Consider the following 11,527-nt stretch of genomic DNA (forward strand, 5'->3'; position numbering starts at 1 on the left):
CAAAAAGTTCCAATTTTGTAAAGCGCAGAGTCTAACAATTTAATTATATCAAGAGAATAGGCAGCAACAGCAAAATAGCTCTATGTAAGTCTTTATTAGTCAAATAAAAATCTCTATGAGAACTGCAATACCATCACAGTATGTTGCATCTCTAATTATTATATAAGCTTACCTTAAAAGTCAACATTGCTGTAATTTTGCTTTTTATAGAGTGGTACTCAGGTTCTGGTGGAAAAAAGCATACTGCTTTGTTGTGTGGCAAATTAATTTTGGACTATGATAAGTCTACTTAGTATAAATTGGACTTTGTTTGGAAAATGTTATTTTTATTGAAAATTACTGAAGTGATGAAAGGAAACTCTCCTATTCCTTGTCTGGTCAATGCCCAAATGAGGGTCAGAATAGAAATTCCTATTCCTATAAGCTGCAACTCTAAAATAAATGGTATAAACCTTGGTTTCCATACTTTATTCAATTTTTTAAGGATCATTAGAATATGTATAGTACTTCATTTCAATGTCATTGAAAAGTGCAAATTATTTAATGAGTTTTGAAGAGCTTTACTGCCATTCCTTTAAAAAACCTAAAATCCTTGAATGCATCTAGGATGCTGTCAATTTAAATCCACACAGCTGTTTGCTCACTCCACCCAGTGGAATGCAGAAGGGAATCGGGGGAGTAAAAGTGCAAAAACCCCTCCTGTGCTGAGATAAACAGTTTAGAAAGTAAAGCAAAGCTGTGGACACGAATAAAACAAAACAGGGAATTCATTCCCCACTTCCATGGGAGGGCAGGTGTTCATGATCTTCAGGAAAGCAGGGTTCTCCACTGCATGATGGCTACCTGGGAAGGCAAATGCCATCACTTCATCTTCATTGCTTCATCTTTTCAGCTCTGACTGCTGATCTCCGGACCATACGGTCTGGAATGTCCCTTAGGTCAGCCAGGGTCCCCTGTCCCTGCATCACCTCCCAGCTCCTTGCTCATACTGCCCCATTCTGCTCACTGCTGGGGCAGTGTGAGGAGCAGCAAAGGCCTTGGTGCTGTGTGACCAACCCCTGTCCAACAAAAAAGGTGTCACTTTGATAGCCTGGTTTGATTACAGCCAGCAATGCTGCCTCACTGCTCTCCTGTGCTTTCCAATATTTCTGCATTTTATTACCTTGTCTATGAACTGCATAGGGAAGCATCACATTTTTGTCTTTTTTTTTTTTTTTTGTCCAGTTTAGTTGTGCTGTAGTTCTTGAGAAGAATCCCTGTATGTTGCTTGGTATGATGGCACCTGATGAGGATAAAAGAGGATGAGCTGTGAAAGTGGCTTCTTTTGTTTGCCTTGGTTTTGTGTAATGAGGTAACTCAGCTACCTTTGGAGCAGGCAGCAGACACAGAGGTGCACCAGCTGCCTCCCATTCTCCCATGTGTTTAGGAGCACTTTTTCCTTCAGAGAAGTGCTGTGAAAGTTTTTCCTTCTCCTCTCCTGTGCTCACAAGAGAGGAGAAGAAAAAACTTTTGACCAAGAATGGTTGTCAGACAGACTTAGTCCTGAATGTGCTTCAGCCCACAGCAGCCTCTCACCACGCTCCTCTGGCATTTCCATCATATTGCTCCCAAGGAAAGCTGAGAACATAAGTACACCCTACTGACTGCTTTACAATAGCACCTAAACATCCAAGAACTCCTGAATGCCAGATAGAGGAGACACTATGTCCTTTTTAGCACTATTTCACCAGAAACACAGGTCAAGAAAGACCTGATTTGCTTTTGTGACACTACATTCCATAAAGAGATTGTATTTAAAAAATGCTTTAAATTATTTTAAATTTTTTTCCACCCATCTAAAGAATGGTTAACAGCTTGAAATAATTCAGGATCTTTGTGGTATGAGTTGCATGACTGTCTCACAGCAGAATTTCTCAAAGTAGGACTCAACAATTTAAGTAGTTGAAATCCCCAGCTGCCTGTGCTAAAGACACAAGAGTGGCCAATTTAATTAACCACAGCCACAAGGAGCATAATTCATTATCAATTTTACCAATATCAATATCCTGAATGTGAAAGAGGCTGGAACACAGATGTCTAACCAGGAAAGCCATGCTGTAAATCTGATTGCTTTCCTTGCTCTCTTGCTCTTTAACTGATTGCAAGAAAAAAACCAAAACCAAACTAAACAAACAAACAAGCAAACAAACAACAACAACAACAAAAAAAAATCCAAAAAACCCAAATCCCAAACTAACAAAAAAACCCCAACCCAACAAAAAAACTAAAAAAACCCCAAAACCAAAACACAACCCAAACAAAAAACTCCAATGAATTTCACTAGCATAGCAGAAAAATATGCCCAAAAAAGTCGTTAAAGAGCACTTCCCTGAATCCTTAAAATTGCTTTTGTTTTCACTTACATATATTTCCTTTCTAACCTGATTTTGTCATGCAATAGTTGTGCCAGTGAGAATGGTTAGTCACAGAAATGAAAAAAAGCAAGGAGTTCATTAGGTCACATAGACTATCCTCTTAAATCTAGGAGAAAATTAACTGTACCTGGATTCACTAATATGTTTCTTAAAACCCATTTTAGAAACTCCTGTCATCAGATCCTCCACCACATCTTTTCCTATCAGTCAACACTGTCAGGAGCAAGATTTACCATGTATTCAGCATTATTTTTTTGCTCTAAATTAAGATAATTGCTATTTACTTTGCCTTTGAAAATCAGAGCTGATTAGGGAGTCACATTTTCATTCTGCAAGGAATTCCAGCCTCCAAATGCTATTGTTATCCCAAATGAGAGAAAGAAGCCAAAATGATATTTTTTTCCTCAAAGTTAAAATGTCACATCTTGGATTAGGATGACCAAAATGTTTTCAAGTCTGTCAAACCATTTGTCTAATTATCCTTTCATACATTCATCTGCATGAAATCATTCAAAGAAAAGATTTTAGCATTATCAGAATGGTACATGAAAGCTGAAATTATGTGCTTTGTCTTTCCTGCTGAAATTGCTACTGAATCTTTTACATGCCTGTGACTTGTTTATTTTATTTTCAAATAAATTAAATTCTTTGTTGGAAGATTATTCTAACTCTTTGCTAGAGTGCAGTGAATAGCTTGCTTGGAAATCTTTTTTTTTAACAAGGGCAGTATCTGTGGATAATAGATCTTTTTAAAAGAGAAGCTCTCCTGTTATTTACAATCAAAATCCGTGTTAAAATACTACATGCAAACCAATGCAGATTAGTATTTTATCAAATTTTGCTGAAATGATTTCACTAATATCAGCAATACCCAAAACCTTAGTTTCAGAATAAATCAAGACTTTTGGGCAAGAAACTGTTGAGCTGAGATAGGGGATGTGCACCAGAGGCCTGTCACAGCACTGGAGTCATTGATGTTGCATTCTTCCCTGAGCTGCTGGAATTAGGCAGGGTAGGGAATGGAGGGGGAGCAGGGGGAAGAGCAGATCTCCTTTCTTCCCTTTGAATCCTGAGCTCCCTGCAGTACATGAGTGTGCCTATCACTGCACACAGTGCATCATCACTAGTGGGAGATAGGCATAGCCCCAGGAATGTGTGTGGAGATCAGGAGAAAGCCCTAGAAATTAAACCTGTGGGAAAGTCAAAATTCTTTCTAGTTCAGTGCAGCAAATGATAAAAGCAGCTTGTAGTGAGTGAAACAATAAACAATAACCCCACCCTCAGGCTGAGTTTTCCATGATAAAATTATGTTGATTTAGCATAATTTAAAAGGCTCTGATCTTGGAAACTTCAGCCTTGGAGTGGACTCCTGCATTCCCAACCAACCCACATTGGTAGGTCAAGATTGCTGCTTTTCTTTTACTGAATAGGACACTTGATGTAGAAGCAGACAGAATTAATGCCCCGTTACTCTGCTGCTCTTTGCTGAATGTGCATTTCCCGCTCAGCCTGATCTAAAGCTGATTTATTGCCACTAGAGCTGACAGCATCCTATCAGTCACTGAAATAACATCAGCATAACAGGAGGGGAATGGAGCAACAGATGTTTAGCCCAGGCCAGGATCCCAAACATCTGAGAAGACTAAACAGCTTCTTCTGTTCGAATTACAGATTTTGCATGAAGCCCCAAGGCAAAATACAAATGCCAGCCTGACAGCTTCACAGCCCAGAAACACACACTGGTTCTCATTGTCCCTGCTAAATCCAGTCCTCTCTACATCTCACCCCAATTTCCACAGACTTACAGTGAAACCTTACTCTGGAAATGCTGCATTGTACCACAGCACATCACTGTTGGTCAAAATGAGACACAGTACCACTGCTTTATATTTTGACCACAAACCCCAACATTATCTCTTCTCCTCAAGGTCAGGGAGATATTTTGACTACATCACACACTCTGTGAGCTGTCATGTATTGCATTTTCTTACACTTTCTTCCTCAAGCTGCTTCTGGGGGCATTGCTGTTTAACACCACCAAAATATGTGTCATTTGCTACTGTTCCCAAACCTTCCTTTGCAACATCTGCTTCTCAGTTAGGAAGGCCAGTGCTAGTAGAAATGAACACACCACGTGTTCAGCACAATAGATGAGTGTATTAATGCATAGGAGGTGTCAGTGCTCTCCCCAGCTACCAAGAGAAGGCTGTCATCCAGGTCTCGGGAGGTTTCAGTTACGAGGTGAAAGAAGCACCAGCCAGGGCTGTGAAGCTGCTGTCATTTAGCAATGAGAGCTTGTACCTTGCCTCTGTTAGTGCTGACACCTTTTTGTGTTGGGACTTGCCACTCAACATCAGCAGCAAAGGAAACAGCCCAACTTACTGGCTGCCAAAATACATATTCAGGGGAGGCTTTAGAACAGCAGAGAAAGGACCAAGCACTTCACTGCACTGATTTCTAGTGGCAGAAATGATCAGATTCCTAAAGTGTATTTAAAATGGTCTCATTTGACTGGCTTTAATACATGATTCTTGCTTTCTAAGGCTGAGTGATTATTTTATTCAAAATAGCCAGAATACAGTTCCTTCAAGTGAGCTTTCTTTTTTTTTTTTTCCTGGGCAGGTTTCCTTTTCTGTATTGCCATTCAAACCATGTGTGATCATTTAAGATACACTAAGTGCATCTGTACACTCGTTTTTCACACATGTAGAGTGGCTCATTTCTCCTTTCAGGGAAGTACTAAATTTTGTGTGAAAAGAAATACTAAGCTCTTGTGTGTACAAAGAAAATTATTTTCTCCTGGCCTCGTGATCCTTTCCTGCACTATATTCATTGTCATAAATAGTAAACACACACAAAATGCCCTCTGAAGTTAGACAATTTCATTCTCTACTTAAAATTCTCCCTATTATTTAAATGATTGTGAATTTACTGTGCTAAAAAAAAGTATTTTGCCTGTTGGCATGTTCTTCACATTAAATGCATGACTAAAGGGCAGGAAATTGATAAAATATCTCTCTTCTCTTCATGTTGAGGGTGGTTTTTTTCCCCCCCTCTGGTTTTCCTTTCACACCAATATGGGACATTACTTTTCATTGCACCTGCCTGGATTGTGTCAACTCACACCTTTTATCAGAATGGACATCTGATGTTTTTACAAAGACTAAAATCTCTAAGTCCCATCACTATGTGATATTTCTCTTAAGAGAAATCAGTTTGTAACCTATTATCTCAGACACTACAATTTAACTGGGGAATGGATATTGGTCATAAACAAATGGGCTTCCTGCCCCAAAACAGAAGTATCCTCAAACTCAATTCTAAATATATTTGCACACACATATGTGTTTATGAAGATGCATGTTATCCTCCCCCCCATATACATATTTATGAATTTAGTCAATCACGGGTTTTTTTAGATGTTTGTAACAGGCATAAGCACAAGCATAAAAACATCTTTGCAAGTTTCTAAGGTAACAGAATGTGTTTGTTTCCAAACTGAAATCTGGAGGACCAAAAATTTACAAGAGAGAAGGAAAAAAATGTAGTGAAACCTGGAAAGCAAACAGACCATAATGAATTACTTCTGGACTTCACTACCTGAAAGCACCTTAAAAATAGGGAATGGATTTCTGTAGTGTATAATGACATCTGACTACTGAAATGTCACTGGTGTTGTGGAGCAACAACTCTTGAAAAGCCTCAGTGTCTGGACAGTTCACATACATTTTTCCAAACAGAGTACAGCTGCCCAACCTGTAGAAACTCCATTCCAAGAGCACAATTGAAAGCAAAATGAATTATGTGAGAAATAAATATCCATTGATTACAGCAGGGTAATTGTTTAAGGTATTTCCCTTATGCACAATTTTTTTTTTTAAAATTATATCTAACCTACAAATTCTCCTTTATAGAGTTTACAGCTGCTTTCTCAAGACTTTAAACTGCTTAACTTTTTTCATCCTCTGGCTTAACAGCTGAAGTGTTTTCCACAGCTTTACTTTGAAAAAAAGTAAATCTAATGTGCTATAATGTCACTGGCAAATATTTATTTACTGTAGGCTTTATGTGCTGTTAATTTATCTTCCCTTTATAAGTAATTTTCCAGAAAATTCAGCCTGTGAAGATCCAGGGAAGAACCAACTTTTAATCTTAAGAAGATTTAAAAAAAAAAATTCTTTATTGAAATGCTGTCAATAATAAAGCAGAAAAATATTCTGCAACCTGTACTTTTTTCTTCTCCCTGCAGCTCCTGTAATTTGATGTATTCTCTTCTTACATCTTTTATATGCCCATAAAGTTAATTACAGCTACACCTTATTCACATCCTTAATCTTCAAGCTATTTAATAGGGTTTAATGAATATGGAATATATTATTTCATCAAAAAGACAGATCAGGCAGAAAAAAGGGGAGAACAAGGAGGCATTCACTGCTTTTAAAGGCCCACCCAGTATATATAAGAGAGTTCTGAGCATATCTCCCCAACCTGCTGTGACAGAACCCAGTCCTCCTTACACTCCTAAAAAACTTTAGCATTTAGGGCTCTTCGAGGGGCACAGATTCCTCTTCCTCCTCTTACAATCTGACTTTTCTAGCATTTTGTTATTTTTTGTCAGTGAACGCTGAACTCCTTTCCTCTTCCTCTTTGGGTAGCATTTCAACACTCTGTTTTCTCCACTGTCCTCATTTTGCTATTGCAAACCTTCCTGACTCAGTACCCACCTCCTAATATGACATCCACAGGCAGTTTTCCGTATAGGCACACAGAATCTCACTCTGCTTATGTGCCACTCCGATATATTTACTCTCTGCATGTAATTAAATCTACTAATTATCTGCTGACATTCAAATTCATAGCACCATGGAGCCCTTTTAAGCAGAACCTTGGCAATATTTCCAAAGACTTGTTTTTTGGGGGGGAGGCAAAAGGAGAGGGAGATGGGGAGAGAATAGGATTGTTTTCATTTTCTTCCTTGAGTTATAGCCTACATTTCCAGTAAGCACCTACTCCCAAGCCAAAATAATAAAATCTGGTACTTGTGGATCTTTAATAAGGGGGTCTGCAGCTGGTGTTTTCTTACTGTCTCACATACTTAAATTTGACATGTCTAGAGGTAAGAGATCTCTGGGGAAGATAATGCTAGACTGCTGTGCGTCTGCTTGGAAATTGGATAAACTCCCAAAATTCCTGACTCTGGTCACAGAGACCCTGGAGGTGTCTGTGTGACAGGATAGAAAGATGAGCAGCAGCTACAGCTTCCCTGTTTGAGAACGACTTGGAGTGCTCCTTTCACACTGGGTGCCAAAACTGGCCCAGCAAAGGCCTGAATCCTTATTCAGCCCTGGCCATTATGATGTGCCAGTGCTGATGCTGGGTTTGGAAATCAAATTCAGCTTTTGCCCACAGCAGTGCCCTGGATGCAGCAGGCACAGCCCAGATTGATCCCCCCACTCTGATGGCTCAGCATCTCTCCATGTCCTGTGAACACTTTGAATCCAAGGTAGAAGTGCTCAGGTCTAACAAGTCAGGTTACATCTTCTCCTAAGCCACACCTGAGATATTTCCACCTCCTGCTCTGCCAGGACAGAGCACAGAGCTTGCAGAGAGGGGCAATGTCTTCCTGCGCCACTTCTTGATGTTGCTTTCCCACCAACACCCTGTGAGTCTCTGCAGATAAGAATTAGGCCTTTTTGCTTTCAACTTTTTTAATAAAAGAAGGTGGATTAACTTCTTTAGGGGAAGGAGCTCCCTGGGATCTGTTTGATCTTTTGTCTGCGTTTACAGTTTGATCTGTTTTTCCAAGCAGTCAAGAAATTGTGTTTTGTATTTTTTAATAAGGCTGGGAAGAATTCTTCTGGGTGTCTCTAACAACCATCTGATCTTTTACTTGCACCTTTTCATTCATGAACAGGCCTGTTGAGAGCACAGATTATTTTGTTACAAAATCACGATAAGGGAAGGCCCTGAAAAAAGAGATTTTAATGCATGAGGGATTGTAAATTCGCTGTATTTTTTACAGAAAGATGAAATAGTGGATTGCTACAAAATATTTTCATGGCTATTACATTGAACTGAATTTACAAAGCAGGTGCAGTTTTGTCTACAACAGTCATTACCTATCTGCAGCCTTTATAAACAACTGGAAACAAATTTGAATTCCCAAGAGTATCATGGCAAAGAAAGATATTTATCTCCAAAAACATCTATTGAAAAAACATCTTTGTCTTGAAAGCAGATCAGCCCCAGTCCCTGGATGTAAGGCATGTTGAAGTCTGGAGTGTTCCAAATCTATAGCTAAATTGAGTAACGGGGCTGCATCCCTAGTTCTTCTATCACTGTTAGGAATTTGATGTAAGCAGAAAATATGCTGTCATTACCGTGCATCTGACAGAGGACAAACAGGGAAGAATTAGTCCAGTGATAAAACACCCTAATGCCACAGAAAGTTCCTTTTCTATCACTCTTCCTTTCTTTTTTGGCAAAGATCTAAACCTGAAAAGCATGGATAGTGGCATGTCAAAAATGTAACTGGAGTGGTTAGTGGAGGAGGTAGGTAATAAAAGTAAATATCACGCTTCCTACATTCACCCAAAACTCCTTCAGTGTTTTATGAAGTTTATAGCATTAAGTCCAACCTGCTCTAAAGTACAAGAATCTGAAAGTTAAGGTCCATTTTTATCTTGGCATATTTAGGGTAGGATTTAAATCCCCAGCTTTGAGGTTTTTCAAACACACAGATCAGAATCTCACTAATCATTAAAAGCAGACAGGAACACAGAATTTACCACTCTCAGGATGTCTCTGCTCAACATGGCAACCACTGGTCTGTATGTGCACAAGTTATAGAGGGCTAAAATTGACTGTGGTGAGTGCCACCATTAACTTGTATACACATCTGTTTTGACATGTGCTGTAATGTTCATCTGCCAAAACAGAGGCAGAACTTTGTATTTCAAGCATTAAAAATAGACCCAGACCAAACTGTACAGGTGATTAGGGGTAGGGACTGGCACATAACTCTCCACAGAGCAAAACTGCTGAAGAATAAATGGGTGTGTGACACATGCCTTATTTTCACTCTCTTGTTTCACTTAATGCTCTGCACAGAGTTAAGCCACCCAACACTTCTACAACTCCAGGCAGCTACACAATCCTGGACAGAGAGATTCAGTGGATAGGCCTGTGAAATGAGCCACAAAAGAATGCCAGGTGTTTAACTGTGAATCTCCTTTACTGTAAATGAAGGCACACACGGTGTTGCTGTTAGTGCTGACAGGATTCTGTGAGCTGATGTGGCAATTCTGCATCTCCTCTTATTCACAGATTATTGTGTTATAGCAGCAGAAATCCAGCAAGAACATTGAAGTCATCTTACACTGCCTTTTCCAGATGCACACGCAGCCCTAGTATCCATAATCATAAAAGAGTGTGGTTGGAAGGCACCTAGAAAAGTCTTCCAGTCCAACCCTCTTGCAATGCACAGGGACATTTTCCAGAAAATGAAGCTGTAGAGTGTCATATTGTGCAAAGCAAGTGAATGTTTGGGAAGTATTAACTTTGCTTGCCACATTCAGATCGTAGTTCAGAAATACAGGGACATGGTTACTGTCCTAGGCTGGGCCTGTGGGACAGCATGGAGACCTACAGGAATATTTCAAGACTTGAGCAGTGGAGCTGAGTGCTTTAGAAATGGGAAAATATGGTTCCCAAGGAAGTACTGGGAGACACTCATCTGCTCTGCTCTGAGAATTATAGACGCAGACCACTCTAACTTTTACAAGTTGCTGCTTTCTTATGATGTTCCTTGCCCTCATCAAAGTATGGAAACCATGAGGTGAAGTGCAAACCTGTGAAAGGAACCCGTACTGTAAAGAATGAAAATGTTGAAGATCAGCAGCTTCTAGAGAAGAAACGCACTTTGAGTAGTATAGATGGCAAGTTTATGGGGGTAGCTTGCATTGTAGTGATGCTGTTCTTATCTTTAATATTCTTCTCTTCCACTGTATGATTTTCTCTCTTGCTTATTTTGACAAGAAATTATCAGTGCAAGGACCATAGAAGATAGTTTAGTGAACAATTCTTCTTGAGCACTAACCAAAGAGATGATAGGATACAGAAAGCTACTGTTCTTTTTTAAATAATCACAGAATCACAGAATAAGCTGATTTGGGAGGGACCCACAAGGATTATTGAGTCCATCTTCTGGCCCTGCACAGATTTCCAAGTGTGATACTATCGCCATCACCTGTCTATATTTCAATCATTTTCTGGTTTTGATTTCTATTTTTCATGTCTCTGTTTTTCCCGAACTGTTTTTTTCTCCTTTTTTAAAGGAAAGAGAGAAGACACAAAAAAATAAGGCAACCAGTTTTTCATATGCATGAATAACACAGCCAAAACCTTAGATATAACAATTTAGGTATTCACTTCAGTGGCCTTGAGCACTGTGTTGGCTTCTCTGGATGTGGTACTGCTTGCACTGCCTGTGCTTTGCTGTCCTGACACAGATGGAGCAAACCTGTGCCTCCTTGCTTTTTGAATCACCCTTGGGCATTTTTTTAGTAAGCTGGTTGTCCAGATGATAGTGAGGAGAAATCAAAGCCTGGTTAACAGCAAAATGCTCAGTGGCTTGTGCAACTTTTGTCTCCAGGGCCATTCCTTCACTGATCAGATTGCAAATCAAGTAGGATGAACAAGTTTCTTGTACCTTATACTGTAGGATTCTTGTAATTGTAAGGAGTGCTGCTCTGGGTAAACATCCTTGTGGCAATGCTCTGCCAGGGGACTCCAGCTCTGCTGGGAGTCAGGAAGCATGAACTGAACAGAAGAGTCTCTTCTTGGTGCTCAGTACAACAGAAAGGGAAGCAGCCTAAAGATAATTGATTTTTCCTTCACTGAGCACCCATTTACATATTTATGTTCCCTTTCATCGTTCAAATGTCCACTGCAGTTCCACACTTCTCTCCGTGGTCGTCTTATCAAGAGCAGAACACCCAGCTCAACACCAAAATGAATAAATGAGAATTATGGGTTCAAATATGGATTCTGTACCTAATAGCATCTCAGTTTTTTTCCTGGGAATAACTTCTTGAACATGGAAATTCTTTAGG

This window comes from Passer domesticus, chromosome 4 (genome assembly GCF_036417665.1).
Source record: "Passer domesticus isolate bPasDom1 chromosome 4, bPasDom1.hap1, whole genome shotgun sequence".
Lineage (NCBI taxonomy): Eukaryota > Metazoa > Chordata > Aves > Passeriformes > Passeridae > Passer > Passer domesticus.